Source organism: Nycticebus coucang, chromosome X, assembly GCF_027406575.1.
Source record: "Nycticebus coucang isolate mNycCou1 chromosome X, mNycCou1.pri, whole genome shotgun sequence".
Classification (NCBI taxonomy): Eukaryota; Metazoa; Chordata; class Mammalia; order Primates; family Lorisidae; genus Nycticebus; species Nycticebus coucang.
In genome coordinates this window covers 68622176-68644584 of record NC_069804.1, presented here as the reverse complement: position 1 = coordinate 68644584, position 22409 = coordinate 68622176, and positions in this window count along the sequence as shown.

Sequence of the window (22409 nt, the reverse complement as noted above, 5' to 3'; positions counted from 1 at the left end):
ATATACATGTGGTGCATGTCTGGTCTATGAAAATTAGGTCAAGTTGGCTCAGCGCCTATAGCTCAAGTGGCTAGGGCACCAGCCACATACACCAGAGCTGGGAGGTTCAAATCCAGCCCAGGCCCACCAAACAACAAGGACAACTACAACCAAATAATAGCCAGGCGTTGTGGCAAGTGCCTGTAGTCCCAGCTACTTGGCAGGCTGAGGCAAGACACTTGCTTAAGCCCAAGAGTTTGAGGTTGCTATGAGCTGTGATGCCACGGCACTCTACCCAGGGTGAGAGCTTGAGACTCTGGCTTAAAAAAAAGAAAGAAAGAAAAAGAAAATTAGGTCAACTTGATGAGGTGGTCAATGTAGAAAGGTCATTAATTATAGAGGTGCTACTTTAATTCGTAAATATCATGCAGTATTCAGTTGTTGTTAAAATTTCCCTGAGTATCTGATAAATGTAATTTTTAAACAGTTGTATTCTCATAAGGATCCTAATAAGGACTACACTACACATTAGAAAAGACAGATATGTCTCTTAAGTCTCCATTAAACTTATGCTCTAGATTCCTTCTTTCTCTTTCTCTTTCTCTCTCCCTCCCTCCTTTTCTCTGTCTCTTTCTCCTTTCCTCTCCCTCCCCCTGTCTCTGCTTCCCTCTGTCTCTTCCTCTAATGTATTTATTGAAGAAACTAGTTGGTTTGTCCTTTAATATTTGCCACAACCTGGTCTGTATTTTACTGACTATACCCCCTTTGTTGTAATTGTTCTTCCGTGTTCTATTTACTGTAAATTTAAGAAGTCTAATAACTCGATCAGATTCAAATTCAATTTCGGGCAAGACTGCTTCAGAGGCAGTGTTACTATGTCCCTTGATCTAGAGGCTTTTTGAGAAAACATCTCCTTTTTTTCTTTTTTTTTATTGTTGGGGATTCATTTAGGGTAAAAAGAACCAGGTTACAAGGATTACGTTTGATAGATAAACACCCTCTTATTATTGTGCCCCACCCCCAAAAGGTGTATCACACCCTCTGACCTCCATCCCCCTCCCTCATTCCCTTTGTCTACTCTCACCATCCCCTACCCCCCAATGTGTACTAGGTCATTAATTATCCTCATATCAGAATTGAACACATAGGATTCTTGCTTCTCCATTCTTGTGAAGCTTTACTAAGAATAATGTGTTCTACTTCCATCCAGGTTAATACGAATGATGTAAAGTCTACATCTTTTTAGTGAGTGGCTGAATAGTATTCCATGGTATATGTATACTGCTGCTTGTTCATCCATTCCAGCATTTAGGCTGTTTTCACATTTTGGTGAGTAGATGCCCAGTAATGGTATTGCAGGATCAAAGAGGAGGTCTAGCTTGAGTTCTTTGAGAGTTCTCCATACTTCCTTCCAAAAAGCTTGTATTAGTTTTCAGTCCCACCAGCAGAGTGAAAGTGTTCCCTTCTCTTTGCATTCATGCCAGCATCTGAAGTTTTGAGATATTGTGATGTATGCCATTCAAACTGTGGTTAAATGATATCTCGGGGTAGTTTTGATTTGCATTTCTCTAATAATTAGGGACAATGAGCATTTTTTCATATTTGTTAGCTATTCGTTTGTCTTCGTTAGAGAAGATTCTATTTATCTCTCTTGCCCAGCGAATCCTATGTACTCAACCTTTTTTTTTTTCTTTTTTTTTATTGTTGGGGATTCATTGAGGGTACAATAAGCCAGGTTACACTGACTGCATTTGTTTGGCAAAGTCCCTCTTGCAATCGTGTCTTGCCCCCAAAATGTGTGGCACAGACCAAGGCCCCACCCCCTTCCTCCTTCCCTCTCTCTGCTCTTCCATTCCCCACCCCTCCCTCCTTCTTTCTCTCTCTCTCCTCTCCCCTTCCACCACTCCCACCATGACCTTCATTGTCATCAATTGTCCTCATATCAAAACCGAGTACATAGGATTCATGCTTCTCCATTCTTGTGATTCTTTACTAAGAATAATGTCTTCCACTTCCATCCAGGTTAATACAAAGGATGTAAAGTCTCCATTTTTTTTCAAAGGCTGAATAGTGTTCCATGGTGTACATAAACCACAGCTTGTTAATCCATTTTGGGGTTGGTGGGCATTTAGGCTGTTTCCACATTTTGGCGATTGTAAATTTAGCTGCAATAAACGGTCTAGTACAAGTGTCCTTATGATAAAAGGATTTTTTTTCTTCTGGGTAGATGTCCAGTAATGGGATTTCAGGACCAAATGGGAGGTCTAGCTTGCATGCTTTGAGGTTTCTCCATACTTCCTTCCAGAAAGGTTGTACTAGTTTGCAGTCCCACCAGCAGCGTAAAAGTGTTTCCTTCTCTCCACACCTATACCAGCATCTGCAGTTCTGAGATTTGTGATGTGGGCCATTCTCACTGGGGTTAGATGGTATCTCAGGGTGGTTTTGATTTGCATTTCTCTAATAGATAGGGATGATGAACATTTTTTTATATGCTTGTTAGCCGTTCATCTTTCTTCTTTAGTGAAGGTTCTATTCATGTTATTCTGAGTTTTGTATGGAACCAGAAAAAAACTCGTATAGCTAAGGCAGCTCTTAGTAATAAAATAAAGCTAGGGGCATCACCATACCAGATTTTAGGCTGTAATACAAAGCCATAGTCGTCAACACAGCATGGTACTGGCACAAAAATAGACATAGACACTTGAAATCGAATAGAAAACCCGTAAATGAAACTAACGTCTTACAACCACCTAATCTTTGATAAACCAAACAAGAATATACCTTGGGGGAAAGACTCCCTATTCAATAAATGGTGTTGGGAGAACTGGATGTCCACATGTGAAAGACTGAAACTGGACCCACACCTTTCCCCACTCACAAAAATTGATTCAAGATGGACAACAGACTTAAATTTAAGGTATGAAACCATAAAAATCCTCAAAGAAAGCATAGGAAAAACATGGTAAGATATTGGCCTGGGGAAAGGCTTCATGAAGAAGACTGCCATGGCAATTGCAACAACAATAATAAACCAATGGGTCTCAACTAAACTGAGAATAGGTCTAAGTATTTCTTGGAGCTGGTCTTGTTGTGGCAAATTTCCTCAGTGCTTGTATATCTGCAAAAGATTTGATTTCTACATCAATTTTGAAGCTAAGTTTGCCAGGATACATAATTCTGGGCTGAATTCTCTTGGCCTTCTTGAGCCAGACTACTGCTGCAGTCTACCTGCCAGACCAATGCTGTGTTACACCCACCCTCAGCAAAGAAAGGTTGGAAAAAGAAGAAATATAATTAAAATATAAATATAAGAATAGACAAAGGAAATTAAATTTACCATATAATCAAATACAGGAGAGGGAGGGAAGAATAATAAAGAAAGAAACAGGAAAGACAACAAACCAAGAATAAAAGAAAAAGGGTGGGAATATCTTAGCTGATGCTGAAGCACTTTATGTGGAAGATATGAGAAGAGTAGAAGAAGAATCTCTATCAACTGAGAGAATGCCACAGAGTGAAGTAGGGAGAGAGAAAAAAATCAAGCTAAAATTATGCAACCATTAAAAAAAAGAAAAACAGTATCCCTTGTTCTTGTTGAATGTAAAAATGGAAGTTAGGAAAAGAATCAGCCAAACAACTTAGCAAAAAACAAAACAAGTTGAAACAAGATAAAGAGGAAAAAAAAGTTCAAATAGCCTGATGTAAGCAATCCGTGCACCCAATAGGGGAAATAAAGAAGGAGAAAAAATTAAACAACTATATATATATAGTTGTATATATATATACATATACATATATAAACATACACATATATATGCTGTAGGGAGCTGACTTTAGTAGGAATATATTTATGTTGCATTATACTTTTATACTTCCTGGACACCAGGTGGCACAGGAAATTTGGGGAACAAACAACACAGCTGTTAACCTCTCTCTGGTTCCCAGTCTCAGAGCTGTTTCCCAGCTTAGTTCCTATCTCCAGTTCACTTGCTCAGTCCTCAGGCCCTGCCGACCTGGGGTTCCTCAGCTCTCATAAATTCTTCAGAGGCAGATCTCACAGATTTCCCCTACAACAATTCCCGTGGAGTGCATGAGTCCCTGGGCCTGTCAGGAGTGTAGGTTCACTCTCTGCAGGTGGAACTCTGACCACCGTGCCTTAAACCCCCAGCAAGATGACCACCCTCACAGCTCTTTGGTGACCTTTATGACAATGGTGGCCTCGTGATCTGGGACTTTCCTCCTGTGGATTTTTCACCTGCTGAAAAACCACGGCAGAACCACTCCAGATCTGGCCACCAATTTTCCCTCAGGAGTGTATTATTGTCAGATCTTTTCAGAGTTCCTGGGCCTGTCATGAGTGTAGGCCCTCTCCCCGCAGGAGGAACTCAGACTGCCATGACTTAGGCCCACAGCAAGAGGCCCACCCTCCCAACCTTCTGGTGACCTTTACAACAGAAGTGGCCCCCTGTATGGGGCCTTTCCCCACATGGATGCATCACCTACTGCCAGACTGCGACAGAACCTCTCCAGACTGCACCACAATCTGGCCACCAAAATCCGCTCAGGAGTGCACACTCCTCCAGTCTTTCTACTCAATGCCCAGCTTCCCCCAAGAACCAAAAACTTCTAAGGGCTTCATCTGGGACCTCTGTGGGGGTGGCTGGCCACCACTGCCAGCACTGTGGCCAGGGCATGCTCACAGAAACTTGCCTTGTGTGCTGGGTCTTCAGGAAATCCAATAGTCCACTACCTCACTGCACACTCCGAATTACCACTCCATGGCAATATGCCATGCCAGGAATGGTCTAGCCCTCTTTCTCTCTCCACTGTTGCTCCAGGAGAACTCAGCTAAACACCTTTCCCGTCAGCCATCACACTCTGCCCCTCAACATCTCCTTTATTTACAGAAGTGAGAAACAGATTCAGACCAGAGTGAGAATGACCCGAAATGGAAACTATGAAACCCAGGTTTTATGACCCTAATTTAGTTTTCTTTGCCCTGTGCCATATCCCACCAGGTCTTTGGGGGAGGAATTTCATGAGCAGGTAAAGAAGATCACAATGGGAAAATTTCCTACTTTTCTTGTTTTAAGCAGAACTTCTTGGTTCTCAAGGATTCTCTGGTTCCAGCTCCAGCACAATATTCTTATAGCATAGGTTATTAAGCTTTCATCTGAATAAAAAGGGGAAGGGTGGATTTTTCCCTTTGTTCTGGGAAATCCAAAATGGGGTGGGGCAAGATGGCCTCTTCAAGTGAAGGGATGCAAGGTTTTGTTTGCCTCAGAACAGCAGGGAGGGGTATGCTTGAAAATTAGTGGAACAGAAAGGTTAAGGGTAGTGAATACTACCTTCTGGGAGGAGCATTCTGGGGTCAGCACCAATGTGATTCAAGAGAAGGTAGGAAGAAGGGGAGTGAAAAAGAAGGAGAAAGCATGGAACAGAGGATCCCAAGAAATCACCTTGAAAGAAATCAGCATCTAGTATTGCTGCTTTTTGTAGAATGAAATAAGGTGTTCCCAGCCTGGCTAAAAAATATATTTTCTGCGTAAAGATTACTTATTTGCAAGTGAGACTCTTAATGCAAAGATTGGTTTGTCTACTTATTCTGTACATTTTATAATCCTCATATTTTAATAACCCAGGTGGCCTATATTTTGAAGCTCTTAGAAATTTTATTTTAAAATAAGCATTACTTAAACCAGGGGTATCCAACCTGTGGCCAAGTATAGCTTTGAATGCAGCCCAACACAAAATTGTAAACTTACTTGGAACTTACTTTAAACTTTTTTTCATTAAGTCATATACACACAAATCATGAATAAATTTATGCATATGTGAGATACAATGTGTTGTTTTTTTTATACAATCTGACGTGGTTAAATCAAACCAATCAACATAGCTTTTGCCTCATTCACTTCATTATTATGTTAAGACATTTATGTTCTACATTTGACAGATTTGACTTGCACCCTTGCAGTATGCTCCATAGGTGTGGTCCCGCCTTTTAGCCTCCCTCTATCAAACCTCCCCTCTCCCCTCCCTTCCCACTCCATTTTTCTCCTTCATCCTGGGCTATAGTTGTGTTCTATCTTTCATAACAAAGTGTGAGTAAATATAAGTTGGTTTCATTGAAGTATTGAGTACATTGGATACTTTTTCCTCCTTTCTTGAGATACTTTACTCAGGAGAATATGTTCCACGTTCCTCCATGTAAACATAAAAGAGGTAAAGGCTCCATCTGTTTTGAAGGCTGCATAGTATTACATGATATACATATACCACAATTTATCAATCCATTCATGGGTCAATGGGCACTTGGACTTATTTCCTGACTTGAGTATTATGAATTGAGCTGCAATGAATAATATGGTGCAAATATCTTTTTTTGCAAAGTTATTTTTAGTCTTTTGGATATACTTCTAGTAGAGGAATTGCAGGATCAAATGTCAGGTCAATTTTTACATCCCTGAGTGTTCTCCAAACTTCTTTCCAAAATAAATGTATTAGTTTGCATTCCCACCAGCAGTGGAGAAGTGTTCCCTTTTCTCCACATCCACACCAACATCTATACTTTTGGGATTTTGTTATGTGGGCTATTCTTACTGGAGTTAGATGGTATCTCAGAGTGGTTTTGATTTACATTTCTCTGGTGATTAAAGATGAGGAGCATTTTCTCATGTGTCTGTAGCCCATGCGCCTGTCTTCTTCGGAGAAGCTTCTGTTCAGATCTCTTGCCCATAGTGAAATGGGATCACTTGTTCTTTTGTTATTAATAAGTTTGAGTTCTCTGTAAATTCTGGTTATCAGACCTTTGTCAGAAACATAACCTGCAAATAACCTCTCCAATTCTGAGGGCAGTCTACTTGTTTTATTTACTGTGTTCTTGGCAGTGCAGAACATTTTTAGTTTGATCAGATCCCAGTAATGTATTTTTGGTATTGCTTCAATTGCTCTGGGCGTCCTCCTCATAAAGTTTTCTCCCAGACCAATTTCTTCAAGTGTTGCCCCTGTACTTTTTCCAAGAATCTTTAAGGTTTCATGTCTTAGACTTAAGTCTTTTATCCAGTGAGAGTCAATTTTTGTTAGAGGTGAAAGATGTGGGTCCAGTTTCAGTCTTCTATAAGTTGCCAGCCAATTCACCCAGCACCATTTGTTAAATAGGGAGTGTTTCCCCCAATTTAAGTTTTTAATAGGCTTATCAAAGATCAAATAATGATAGATGTCTGGATTCATCTCTTGGTTCAAATTCTGTTCCATACATCTACCTCTCTATTTTTGTGCCAATACCATGCTTCTTTGATAACTATAGATTTATGGTATATTCCGAAGTCTGGTGGCATGATTGTAACTGATTTGTTTTTATTTCTGAGTAATGTCTTGACTATTTGAGTTTTTTTCTGTTTCCATATAAAATGAAGTACTAGTTTTTCCAGGTCTTTAAAGTATGACAGAGTTGCTTTAATGGGGATTGCATTTAATCTGTAGATTTCTTTGTGTAGTATAGACATATTAACAATCTTGATTTTCCCCATTCATGAGCATGGTATGTGCTTCCATTTGTTGACTTCTTCAGCTATTTCTTTTCTCAGAGTTTCATAGTTCTCTCTTTAGAGATATTTCATGTCCTTTGTTAGGTACACTCCCAGATATTTCATTCTCTTTGGCACTACTGTAAAGGAAATAGAGTCCATGACTGTTTTTCTCAGGTTGACTATTGTTGGTTTATATGAATGTTACTGATTTGTGAGTATTGACTTTTAGCCTGAGATGCTGCTGTATTCCGTGATCAGTTCTAAGAGTTTTGTGGTTGAGTCCCTGGGGTTTTCCAGGTATATGATCATATCATCTGCAAAAAGTGAAAGTTTGAACTCCTTTGATGCTATGTGTTCAATTTCCTTCCTTGATTGCCTTCTCTTGCCTAATTGCAATGGCTAAGACTTCCATTAGAATGTTAAAAAGCAGTGGAGATAGTGGGCAACTTTGCCTTGTTCCTGATCTGAGCAGAAATGTTTTCAATTTTACTCCATTCAATATGATATTTGCTGTAGGTTTGCTGTAGATGGCCTCTATCCGTTTAAGAAATGTCCCTTCTATACCTATTTTCTTAAGTGTTCTGATCATGACAGGATGCTCGATATTATCAAAAGCTTTTTCTGCATCAACTGAGAGAGGTCCTTGTTTTTTAATTTGTTTACCTGATATATTATATTTATAGATTTACATATATTGAACCAGCCTTGAGTGTCTGGGATAAAACCCAGTTGGTCATGGTGTATAATTAGTTTGATGTGTTGCTGGATTTTGTTTGCTAAGATCTTATTGAATATTTTTGCATCAATATTCGTTACAGATGTTGGTCTGTAATTTTCTTTTCTTGTTGGGTCTTTTCCTGGTTTGGGGATCAGTGTGATATTTGCTTCATAGAATGTGTTGGGAAGTATTCCTTGTTTTTCTATGTTTTGGAAAAGGTTAAGTAATATGGCTACTAGTTCCTCTTTAAAGGTTTGGTAAAATTCTGATGTGAAGCCATTTGTTCATGGGCTTTTATTTTTGGGAAGATTTTGTATAGTTGATGCTATTTTAGAACTTGATGTCGGCCTGTTCAACATTTCCACTTCATCCTGGGTAAGTCTAGGAAGATGGCGTGATTCCCAGAATTGGTCAATTTCCTTCAGATTTTCATATTTCTGAGAGTAGTTTTTTGTGATATTCATTAAGTTTTTTTTTTTTTAATTTCAGTGAAGTCTGTGGTTATCACATCTCTGTGATATCTGATCGATGAAATTACAGATTTTACTCTTTTATTTCTGGTTAAGTTAGTCAAAGGTCTATCTATTTTATTGACCTTTTCTAAAAACAACTTTTTGTTTCATTGATCTATTGTATAACTCTTTTATTTTTGATTTTATTTAATTCTGCTCTAATTTTGGTTATTTATTTTCTTCTGCTGGGTTTGGGGTTAGAATGTTCTTTCTTTTCCAGTTGCTTGAGCTGTCCCATTAAGTTGTTGATTTTCTCTCTTTACATTCTCTTGAGAAAGGCTTGCAATGTTATACATTTCCGTCTTAGAACTCCCTTTGCAGTATCCCAGAGGTTCTGGTAGTTCATGTCTTCATTATCGTTTTGCTCCAAAAATTTAGTAATTTCTTTCTTAATCTCATCTATGACCCATCTATCATTTAGCATAAGATTATTTAGTTTCCATATCTTTATGTGAGTTTTCAGATTCCTGTTGTTACTGAGTTCAAAATTTATTCCATGATGGACCAAGAAGAATGTGGAATGTAAATGTCTTAGCACAATAACTAAGAAAATGCCAAGAAGGCTATGTTAACCAAGTGATGAAAATGTGCCAAACGGTCTGTGAAACTAGTGTATGGTGCCGCATGATTGTATTAATGTACACAGCTATGATTTAATTAAAAAAAAAAAGAAAGAATTTCTATTTTTTTAAATTTGCTGAGGTTAGCCTTGTGAGCTAAGATGTGATCAATTTTAGAGGCTATTCCATGTGTTGATGAGAAGAAAGTGTATTCAGTTTTGTTATTAAGAAATGCTCTGTATATGTCTGTTAAATCTAATTGTTGAATAGTTAATTTTAAGTCTAAAATTTCTTTGCTTAGTTTCTTATGGGCGGATCTATCCAACACAGCCAAAGAGGTGTTAAAATCTCCAGCTATTATAGTGCTAAAGGTAATCAAATTGCTACTTTCCGTTAGAGTCTCTCTTATAAATTGAGGAGCATTCTGGTTGGGTGCACAAATATTAATAATTGAAATCTCATCATGTTGAGTGCTTCCCTTAACAAATATGAAGTAATCATCCTTATCTTTCCTTATTTTTGTTGGTTTAAAGACTATTGTATCTGCAAATAACATTGCAACACCTGCTTTTTTCTGATTGCCTTTGCCTGAATTATAGACGACCATCATTTTGCCCTGAGTCTATGTTTATATTTTATGGTAAGATGAGATTCTTGTATATAGCAGATATCTAGCCTCAGTTTTTGTATCCAGTCAGCGAACCTCTGCTTCTTTATAGGGCAATTTAAACCATTCACATTAATTGAGAGTAGTGATAAGCCTGGTATTATTTTTGGTGTCTAATTTTTTGAAATACCAGTGGACATTTTTAATCCTTTTGCCACTGTGGAAGTTGGGTATTGATCAAAATTTTCAGGTTGAGTTTACTTGTGTGGTAAAGCATTGTGGTGTTCATTGTGGAGGATGGGTCTGAGAATATCCTGGAGAGCTAGTTTAGTTATGGCAAATTTCTTCAGCATGTGAATATCATTAAAATATTTAATTTCTCCATCATAAATGAAACTTGGTTTAGCTGGATACAGGATCCTGTGTTGAAAATTGTTTTGTTTTAGGAGGTTGAAATTTTCTACCTTGAAATTTTTCAGCAGAGAGATCTACAGTCATTCTAATATTCTTCCCCTTGCAGGTTATGGTTTTCTTACATCTGGCTGCTTTCAGAATTTTCTCCTTCATATTAACTTTGATGAAGTTAATAATAATGTGCCTTGGAGATGTCTTCTTCAGATTGAGTCATGCTGGGGTTCTGAAACTGTCTGCTCTTTGAATTTCGGAATCTCTTGTAGTGTCTAGAAAGTTCTCCTTCATTATCTCATGAAGTAGAGCTTCTGTGCCATTCAAAGCACCCTCATAACCTTTAGGAATTCCTATAAGGCGAAATACTAGTTTTCTTCAAATTATCCCAGAGCTCTCTGAGAGAATGATCCATTTTGCTCTCCACTTCTCTACCTCTTTGAGCTTTTTGGAGCATTCAAAAGCTTTGTCTTCAATGTCAGAAATCTTTTCTTCTGCCTGCTCCATTCTGTTACTGAGGGATTCTGCTGTATTTCTCATATCTGCAACTTATTTTCTCAATGTGTCAAAATCTTTGGTGATTTTTGTCTTTGAATTCATTGAATTCTTGAGACAACTTCTGATTTATTCCTAATAAATCTAATTCCAAATTCACTTCCATTCTGTTAGTCTTATTTGCCATCCAACTTCTAAATTCCACTTCTGACATCTCAGCCATTTGTTCATGAATGGAATCCCCTGGTGTGGCTGGTTTGTCATTCCTTAGGGAAGTTGATCTGTTCTGATTATTCATGTTGCCAGAGTTTTTCCACTGATTCCATCCCATGTTTTTCACTATTTTACTAGATGAGCAGGTAATGTGCAGTTTAATTGGAGGCTTCTGGGGTTGTGGTTGACCATCCCTTCCCCAAAGAGCTGGGACTGGTGACTGCATCTTTCCTCTACAACTTTGCAAAGACCCATATAGTATAGCCTGAGACTCTGGAGACCTTCTTGGCGTAGTGTGGCTAGGTGGCTCTGTCTTGTATTCAGCTGATCTCTGTCCAATCCTAGTGATTCAGTTACTCTGGGTTGAAGTATCAGCTTTGGAGAAACACAAGCAACTAAGACATCCTGTCCCCCAGAGACAACACCTGGAGGAGGAAAATCAAACCTTCCCACTGCAACTAAACCAGGGTGCCACCTTGGAGTGTCCTCAGTTGATTTCTCCAGTTCAAGGGTCCCAAACCAATTGTCCCAATCAGCACTCATTCTCTAGCTGGAGAGTTCAAAATGTCTCTAGCAACTAGATAGCAGGAGTCTACTGGTAGCTCAAGTGTGGCTCACTCTGGTGCTCCAAAGAGTCAGAAAGGCCCATCCAGTAGAAGGTTTGGACCAAGGGGGATGAATACTCTTTATCCATTTTGCTCATCCTTCACCACTGGACTCTGGTAACCCCAAACTCTGCTAACTCACTGTCAGTCTCTGTTAACCCAGTCTCTGTGGCCCAGTTCTGTCCAACAAGCAAATGTGCCAGGGCTTTGTGCCTGCCAGAGTCAAAGTAAAGTCAATGCCTCCTCCGGTTCACCTGCCACCCTCTGCCACCAGCCAGCAGGGTGAGATGAATCCTGCCTGCCTCAGGTACTCAATGGCAACTGGAGAATATTCCACCTGTGTTCAATCTAAACCTGAGGACATCCAGACAGTAAATGTATTTCTCCCTCAGCCACTGCACATTTCCCACCACTGTTCTGCAGCTCTGGTATCCCTATAGGGTGAGGTCTGATTTCCTCTGGAAGACCACAGAGTTGGGGAGGTGACTCTCCAAAATAAGACCACAGCAGGATCACTCTATTATTGCTGATGTTGGGTGGGAGGTGTCTCCATGTGGGTTGGTGCACCTCAGCAGTTCGCAAATCTCCACCCATCACACAGATACCCAGGCCTCCACCCACTGCTGAGATATACTTTCTCAGAGCCAGGCAAGACACCTTACCCTCTGTGTCTTTCTCTACTGTTACTGGATTCACAGATACATCATAGCTGCACTGCCTGAATCTATGTAATTCCCAGTCCTAGCCAAGAAGTGCAGACATTTTGGTCTCTGTAAGGGTTGGACTTCTAGACCCCAGGCAAGGGGGGAAGGATACACTGGAAGCTCAATGTGTAAGGGAAAATATTTGTTCAAACTTCCTGCAAGACAAGGGAATTCCAGGCTCACTGCAGGGACTCTCTGGAGAAGGAGTCCTAGCTTCAAGCAAGTTGCTCCATTGGGGTTAGAGAAGAGAACCTCAATTCACCGGTCACTAGTAGATATCCCACAGCAAGAAAGCAACTCTCTTGGGGGAAAGGATGGACACACATCCTCTTTGTGATGAGTTCTGTACCTGAAATTTATTTCCTTGGAGTCTCAGCTTGCTTCAACCAGGAAGACGTGCAATTATCTATCTCTTCACTCAGCTCAGCTCCCAACCTTCAGCTTTGTTGGTTTATTTCTGGCCATTATCTCTCCCTCTGGACTGGAGCATCTGTTGAAAGCTGGCTCCAGTCATCCCCATTTCCCCTTGTTCTTATTGAATATAAAAATTGGAGTTAAGGAAAATAGCCAACCCAAGGATTTAGCAAAACACAAAACACATTGAAACAAAATGAGCAAATAAACAAACGAAAAAGCTACCAGACACACAAGCACACAGATGAAGAGACAATTGGAAGCAAATAAAGAGACAAAATAATAATAATAATAATAATAATGAAATAATTTAAAAGAGAAAAGAAAAAAACTCTAATAATCTGATGTAAGCACTCTCAGCAACCACAACAAGGGAAGAGGAAGAGAAAAAGATAGTATTAATAATAATAAAAAAAGAAAATTAACAATAATTCCTACAAGAAAAGAATAAAACACAAAAGAGAAAACTGAATGAGCACAGAAAAAAAGAGGGAAAAAAGGCACCAAACCAAACTATTATTCATATATATATATATATATATATATATATGCTGTAGGGATCAACATTAGCAGGAAAATATGTTGTGATACACTTTCTGGACACTAGATGGCACCGTGAGTGGTTCCCAGGCTTATACCTGATTCACGGTTTACACTATTTTTTTTTTTTTATTAAATCATAGCTGTGTACAATAATGCAATCATGAGGTACAATGTGCCACTTTCATATACAGTCTGAAATATTTTCACCAAACTGGTTAACATAGACTTCCTGGCATTTTCTGAGTTATTGTGATCAAACTCTTATAATCTACACTTAGTAAACTTCACCTGCACTTTTCCAAGATTGACCCTAGGTGTGGACCCACCATTACCCTCCCTCCACCCTTCCCCCCTTCCCCTCCCTTGCCTCCTTCCCCATATTCTTGTACTGACATTGGGTTATAGCCTTTGTATGAAAGCCATAAATTAGTTTCATATTAGGTCTGAGTACATTGGGTACTTTTTTGTCCATTCTTGGGATACCTTGCTAAGAAGAATGTTTTCCAGCTCCATCCATATAAACATGAAAGAGGTAAAGTCTCCATCTTTCTTTAAGACTGCATAATATTCCATGGTGTACATATACCACGAATTATTGATCCATTCGTGGGTTGATGGGCACTTGGGCTTCTTCCATGACTTAGCAATTATGAATTGGGATGCAATAAAAATTCTGGTACAAATATCTTTGTTATAATGTGATTTTTGGTCTTCTGGATATATAACTAGAAGAGGAATTATAGGATTGAATGGCAGATCTATATTTGGATCTCTAACTATTCTCCAAACTTCTTTCCAAAAGGACCGTATTAGTTTGCATTCCCACCAGCAGTGTAGAAGTGTTCCCTTTTCTGCACATCCGCCCCAACATCTCTGGTTTTGTGATTTTCTGATGTGAGCTAATCTTACTGGAGGTAGATGATATCTCATAGTAGTTTTGATTTGCATTTCTCTGATGATTAAGGATGATGAGCATTTTTTCATGTGTCTGTTGGCCATGCACCTGTCTTCTTCAGAGAAGTTTATCTTCAAATCCTTTGCCCAGACTGAGATGGGATCATTTGTTCTTTTCTTGCTAATACGTTTGAGTTCACTGTGGATTCTGGTTATTAAAACTTTGTCGGGGACATATCCTGCAAATATCTTCTCCCCTTCTGAGGGCTATTTGCTCTACTTACTGTGTTCTTGGCTGTGCAGAAGCTTTTTAGTTTCATTAGGTCCCAGTAGTGTATTTTGGATGCAGCTTCAATTGCCTGGCAGGTCCTCCTCAAAAAATATTCGCCCAGGCCAATTACTTCAAGAGTTTTCCCTGCGCTTTCTTCTAGTATTTTTATAGGTTCATGTCTTAAGTTTAACTCTTTAGTCCAGTGAGAGTCTATCTTAGTTAAAGGTGAAAGGTGTGGACCTAGTTTCAGTCCTCTACAGGTCGCCAGCCAGTTCACCCAGCACAATTTGTTAAATAGGGAATCTTTTCCCCTTTGAATGTTTTTAATTTCCTGTCAAATATCAAGTAACAGTAAGGAGCTAAGTTCATTTCCTGGTTCTCTATTCTGTTCCATACATCTACTTCTCTGTTTTTGTGCCAGTACCATGCTGTTTTGATCTCTGTTGATTTATAGTATAGTCTGAGGTCTGGTAGCATAATTCCTCCTGCTTTATTTTTATTTCTGAGTAACGTCTTGGCTATTTGAGTTTTTTTCTGACTCCACATAAAATGATTTTTTTTTGAGATCTTTAAAGTATGACAATTGAGCTTTAATATGGATTGCATTAAAATTGTATATTGCTTTGGGTAGTATAGACATTTGACAATTTTGAATTTCTCAGCCATGAGCATGGATAGTTTTTCCATTTGTTAACATCTTCAGCTATTTCTTTTCTTAGAGTTTTATAGTTCTCTTTATATAGATCTTTCACGTTTTTGTCAGATAAACTCCCAAATATTTCATCTTCTTTGGTACAAATGTAAATGGAATAGAGTCCTTGATTGTTTTTTCAGCTTGGCTATTGTTGGTATATATAAAGGCTACAGATTTATGGGTGTTGATTTTGTATCCTGAGACATTACTGTATTCCTTGATCACTTCTAAGAGTTTTGTAGTACAGTCCCTGGTGTTTTCCAGTTATACAATCTTATCATCTGCAAAGAGTAATGGTTTGATCTTTTCCCACCCTATATGGATACTCTTATCACCTTTTCTTCCCTAATTGCAATGGCTAAAACTTCTATTACAATGTTAAAGAGCAATGAAGACAATGAGCAACCTTGCCTGGTTCCTGATCTGACTGGAAATGGTTTCTATTTAACTCCAATCAATATGATATTGGCTGTAGGTTTGTTGGAGATGATCTCAATTAGTTTAACAAATGTCCCTTCTATACCCATTCTCTTAAGTGTTCTGATCATGAAGGGATGCTGGATGTTATGAAAAGCTTTTTCTGCATAAATTGAGAGAATCATATGGTCTTTGTTTTTTAATTTATTTCTGTGCTGAATTATATTTATAGATTTATGGATATTGAACCAGCCTTGAGACCCTGGGATAAAACCCACTAGATCATGGTGTATAATTTGTTTGATGTGTTGCTGGATTCTGTTTGCTAGGATCTTCTTGAGTATTTTGAATATTTTGCATCAATATTCATTAGTGATATTGGTCTATAATTTTCTTTTCTTGTTGGGTCTTTTCCTGGTTTGGGGATCAAGGTGATGTTTGCTTCATAGAATGTGTTGGGTAGCATTCCTTCTTTTTCTATATTTTGGAAATGTTTGAGTAATATAGGTACTAGTTCCTCTTGAAAAGTTTGGCAGAATTCTGATAGGAAGCCATCTGGTCCTGGGCTCTTCTTTTTTGGGAGATTTTGTATGGTTGAATCTATTTCAGAACTTGATATAGGCCGTTTCAATATTTCCACCTCATTCTGACTAAGTCTTGGAAGGTGGCATGCTTCTAAGTATTGGTCAATTTCCTGCAGATTTTCATATTTCTGAGAATAAAGTTTCTTGTAGTATTAATTAACAATTTTTCCAATTTCTGAGGAGTCTGTTATTTCGTCTTTACCATTTCTGATTGATGAAATTAGAGATTTTACTCTTTTTTCCTGTTTAGCTTAGCCAAAGGTTTATCTATTTTATTGACCTTTTCAAAAAACCAATTTTTTGATTTATTGATCTGTTGTATAATTCTTTTGTTTTCAATTTAATTTAATTCTGCCTTAATTTTGGTTATTTCTTTTCTTCTGGTGGGTTTAGCATTGGAGTGTTCTTCATTTTTCAATTGCTTGAGATGACCCATTAAGTTGTTAACTTCCTCTTTTTCTGTTCTCTTGAGGAAGGCTTGCAGTGCTATAAATTTCCTTCTTAAGACTGCCTTTGCGGTATCCCAGAGATTTTGGTAATTCGTATCTTCATTGTCGTTTTGTTCCAAAAACTATTTATTTCCTTCTTAATCTCGCCTATGACCCAGCTTTCATTCAGCATGAGGTTATTCAGTTTCCATGTTTTTGTATGAGTACGCAGGTTCTTGTTGTTACTGAGTTCCACTTTTATTCCATGATGGTCTGAGAAGATGCAAGGAATAATTTCTATTCTTTTAAATTTGCTGAGGTTAGATTTGTGAACTTAGGTGTGATCAATTTTGGATTATGTTCAATGAGCTGATGAAAAGAATGTTTATTCAGTTTTGTTAGGATAAAATGTTCTGTAAATGTTTGTTAAATCCCATTGTTGGATGGTTAGGTTTAAATCTAAAATTTCTTTGCTTAGCTTCTTCTTGGAGGATCTATCCAACACTGCTAAAGGGGGGTTAAAATCTCCAACTACTATGGACCTGGAGGAAATCAAGTTGCTCATGTTCACTAGAGTTTCTCGTATAAAGTGAGGTGCATTTTGGTTGGGTTCATAAATATTAATCATTGAAATTTCATCATATTGGGTCTTGCCCTTAACAAATACATAGTGACCCTCCTTATCTTTCCTTACTTTTGTTGGTTTAAAGCCTATTGTATGTACAAATAAAATTGCAACACCTGCTTTTTTCTGTTTTCCATTTGCCTGGAATATAGATGACCATTTCTTCACCCTGAGTCTATATTTATCTTTTAAGGTAATATGAGATTCTTGTATGCAGCAGATATCTGGCCTAAGTTTTTGTATCCAGTCAACCAGCCTGTGCCTCTTTAGAGGACAATTTAATCCATTCCCATTAATTGAGAATATTGATAGGCCTGGTATAATTTGGGGTATCAGGTTTTTAGAAAGACCAAGGGACATTTTTAATCCTTTTGCCACTGTAGAAGTTGAAATTTGATCAAAAGTTTCAGAGTGAGTTTACTTTTGTGGTGGAGAGTTGCACTGGCCATTATGGAGAATAGGTCTGAGGATATTCTGGAGAGGTGGTTTAGTTATGGCAATTTTTTTCAACATATGAATGTCATTAAAATATTTAATTTCTCCATCATAAATGAAACTCAGCTTAGCTGGGTACAGGATCCTGAGTTGAATGTTATTTTGTTTTAGGAGATTAAAATTCGATGACCACCCTCTTCTGGCTTGAAAAGTTTCAGCAGAGAGATCATCAGTAATTCTAATATTCTTCCCCTTGTAGATTATGGTTTTTTTTACATCTGGCTGCTTTCAGGATTTTCTACTTCATATTAACTTTAGTGAAGTTAATTATGATGTGCCTGAGGGATGTCTAATTTCGGTTGAGTCTTATTGGGGTTCTGATACTATCTAGTATCTGGATTTCAGGATCTCTTGGCATGTCTGGAATGTTCTCTTTCATTATCTCATGAAGAAGGGCCTCTGTGCCTTGTGAAGCTACTTCATCACCTTCAGGGATCCCTATAAGGTGAATATTGGTTTTCTTTGAATTATCCCTGAGCTCCCTGAGACAATGATCTGTTCCCATTTTTCTTCCTCTTGAACGTTTGGGATAATTCAAAAGCTTTATCTTCGATGTCAGAGATCCTTTCTTCTGCTTGTTTCATTCTGTTACTGAGGGATTCTGCTGTATTTCTCATATCATGTAAGGCTGCAACTTCTTTTCTCAATGTGTCTAAATCTTTGGTGATTTTGTCTTTGAATTCATTGAATTCTTGAGACATCTTCTGAATCACTCCTACAATTTCTACCTCCATCTTTACTTCCATTCTGTTGATCTTGTTTGCAATCCAAATTCTAAATTCAATTTCAGAAATTTCAGCTATCTATTTGTGAATGGGATCCTCTAGCTTGGCTGGTTTGTCATTCCTTGCGGGATTTGAACTGTTCTGTTTATTCATCTTGCCAGAGTTTTTCCAATGATTCTGCCCCATGATTATTTTTCAGTGTTTAGCCAAATGAGCAGGTAAGGTGAAACTGGTCTGGAAACTTCTACGGTTATGGTTGACCAGCCCTTCACCTAGAAACTGGGACTGGTGACTGTAGCTTTTCCTCTACAATTTTGCAAATTACTATACAGTAGTACAGTCTGTGGCTCTAGAGGCCTGCTTGGTGTGGTGGGGGTAGTTGGCTCTGTCTTGTATTTAGCTGATCACTGTCCAATCCTAGTGAATCAGTAACTCTAGGTTGCAGTCTAAGCTTTGTTGAAATACAAGCAACTAGGAAATCCCTTCCCCCATCGGTAATATCTAGAAGAGGACAATCAAACCTTCCCACTACAGTAAAAACTGGTTCCCACCTTGGTGATTCCTCAGGTATTTTGTACAGTTCAAGAGTTCCAGACCAGTTGTCCAAGACAGCCCCCACTCTCTAGCTTAAGAGTTCAAGATGACCCCAGGAACTAGACGTTAGGGTTCTATTGGCAACTCACGTGTGGTTTGAGTGTGTCTGGTGCTTCAAGGTGTCAGAGAGGCCCATCCAGTAGGAAGTTTAGAGCCAGGGGATTGATGCCTCTTACCCCACCTTGGTCATCCTTCACCACCAGACTTTGGTCATCCCAATCTCTGATAGTCCCACTGGCAGTCTCTGTTAACCCAGTCTTTGTGGCCCTGTTCTGTCCAATAAGAAATGGGCTAGGGCTATGTGCTTGCCAGAGTCAAAGTGAGGTCAGTGCCTCCTCCTTGTGGTTATCACCATCTTCCACCATCCAGCAGGGGAAGCTGAGGGCTGCCTGCCTCCGTTGCTCAATGGCAGCTGAAGAAAGTTCCACCTGAGCTCAGTCCAAACCTGAGGATATCCAGACAGCAAAAGAATTTCTCCCTCAGCCACTGCACCTTTGTTGCCACTGTTCTGCTGCTCTGGAATCCCTTTAGGGTGGGGTCTATTTCCCTCTGGCAGACCAAAGAGTTGTGGAGATGACTCTCCAGTGTTAGATCCCAGCAGGATCACTCTACTATTGCTGAAGTTCCGTGGGAGGTGCCTCCTCTTCGGTTAATGCACCTCATCAGTTTCTGAGCCTCCACCCGTTGTGAAGGAACCCATGCCTCTATCTGCTGCTGAGATACTGTTTTTTTTTTGTGCCAGATCAGTCACCCTTCCCTCTTTGTCTTTCTGTGCAGTTACTGGATTCACAAGTACAGCACAGCTGTACTGCCACTGTCTATGCAATGCCAAATCCTAGCCAAGAAATGCAGACATTCTGGATTCTGGAGGAGTTGGACTTCTAGACTGCCAGGCCGGGGGTGGGGGGTAGACTGAAGGATCAAGGTGGCAAGGAAAATATTTGTTCAAATTTTCTGCCAGACAAGGGAATTCCTAGACTCACAGCAGGGGCTCTCTTGAGGAGTTTCAACTTGTAGCAATTCCCTCCAGTGGGGTGAGGAAGGAGAGCTTCAGTTTATCACTCACCAATGGAGATCACACAGTAAGCAAGCAACTCTCTTAGGGGAGGGAATGGCCACACAACCTCTTTGTGATGAGATCTGTACCTGAAAATAGTTTCTTTGGAGTAGAAGCTTGCCTCAGCAGGGAATATGGGCAATTATCTATCTCATCTCTCAGCTCAGCTCCCCTCCTTCAGCTTTGTTGGGTTCTTTCTGGCTGTTATCTCTCCCTCCAGACTGGAGCTTCTGTTGAGAGCTGGCTCCAATCTGCTGTCATCCCCATTCCACCTTGTTCTTATTGAATGTGAAAATTAGGGTTAGGGAAAATAGCCAACCCAAGGATTTAGCAAGACACCAAAGACATTAAGACCAAATGAGCAAATAAACAGATAAAAAGGCTACCAGACACACAAGCCTACAGATGCATGAACACTCAGAAACAGATAGACATACATACAAAAAAACTACAATAAAAATAATGATAATCATAAAATAATTGACAAAAAAAAATCTCAAAAAATTTGATTTAAGCACTCTCAGAAACCATAAGAAGGGAAGAAGAAGAAGAGAGAAAGAAAAAAGAAAAGAAAAAAGTAGTGTTCATAAAAAAGTTAAAAAAAGAAGAAAGAAAAAAATTAGCAATAGCTCCTCCATGAAAAGGATGAAAAAAAAGAGAAAGAAAAAGGCACCAACCGCAAAAATATTATTCTTGTATATACATATATGTATATATATATATAGAGAGAGAGAGAAATATACATCTATATGCATGATGTAGGAGTCAACTATAGTAGGAATATATTTATAATGCAATATACTTTCTGGACACAAGGTGGCGCTTTGAGTGGTTCCCAGGGTTATACCTGAGTCTCAGTTTACATTTTTACCACTGTAACCACCCTACCTAGCCCATCGCCATTTTTGGAGTTTTTATACAAGTTTATTTCCTAATTGTTGTCCAACCACAGCTGCTCTGTTCCAGACTGTACTCCTATCCGACCTCCCAACTCAATGCAGTAGTCAACACTTCACAAATCTTTCCGTTCTGCTCCCATGTTCTCCCACAAACTGTCAAATGCAATCGGCTGTGGGGGAGGGGCTGGCTTCCGCTGGCTCCTTCAAGCCAGAGACCTTTTACTCAGTTTCCGCAGCTTAGGGACTCACTTTTGAGTCCAGCCACCTGCCAATTCACCACACAGCCTGAACTGCCAGTCCACACCAATATTCCCCACCAGGAATGGTTGGGTCTATTTAATCACTCCTGTTGTTCTGGGAAAAGGTGTCTGCCTTTTTGGACAATTCAAAATGTCTGTTTCCTAGCGGGATCCCTTCCTCTCAATTTTCCTGGGTTGCCTAGCCCTCTGTGGCTCAGAGCAGCACCCCTTTCTGGTTGCCAAACTCCACTCAGGAATAAATTTTCATCAATTAGGTTTCACATGTACTGCAAACTGTTATCCTCCGTGAGGGAGGGGCCAGCTGCTGGCCAGCTCAACCTGGCAGGGGAAATCTCTACAGCAGAGTTTGTGGTTTTGAATTATACCTCATATACAGCAATCCGCCAATTCGCTGTGCATCTCCATCTGTCTATCCACACCAATAATCCACATGGGTAAAGATCCAGAGCCCCCTCCATCTCACCCGATGACTTGGGAGAGATGGGCTACACATTCGTCAGTCCACCATCATGCTCTGCCTCTGCCAGTTTACACTGGTTTTTTTGATGGTTGCCTGGCTACCCACTTGGCGCTTAGACCCTATGGAGTTGTTGATTCCACCAATTTCAAAAAGTATCTTCGCAGGCAGGTTTCACAAATATTCCCTACAACAGTTCCTATGAAGTGCAGGGTATCCTGGGCCATCTTTGGGTGCAGGATGGCTGCCTGCAGGTGAGACTCAAATCGTTGCACCTGGCCGGTGAGGAAAGGTATGTGTGGCAGCCACCATTTCTGAAATTTCAAAATGTGTCTGCTTTCTCACTGGCCTCCTAGCCCTGGTTGTGCTGCTGTAGATGGCACCCCTTTCTGCCCACAAAATTCCACTCAGGAGTTCACACTTCACCAATTTTCCCACTCAACTCCTAGTTTCCCCAAGAACTGAGAATTGTTATCTTCCATGGGGGAGGGGCTGATTGCCGCCACTGCCCGCCACTCAGCAGGGGCACAGAGACTTTTCTGGCAGTCTCCACAGGTCCGGATAACACTTTGAGTCCAGCAATCCACCAGTTCGCTGCACACCCCAAACTGCCAGTCTACACCAATATTCCCCACAGGGAATGATCTAGCCCACTCATTCACACCTGTTGTTCTGAGAAAGCTGAGCTAAACGTCTATCCCTTCCACCATCATGCTCCACCT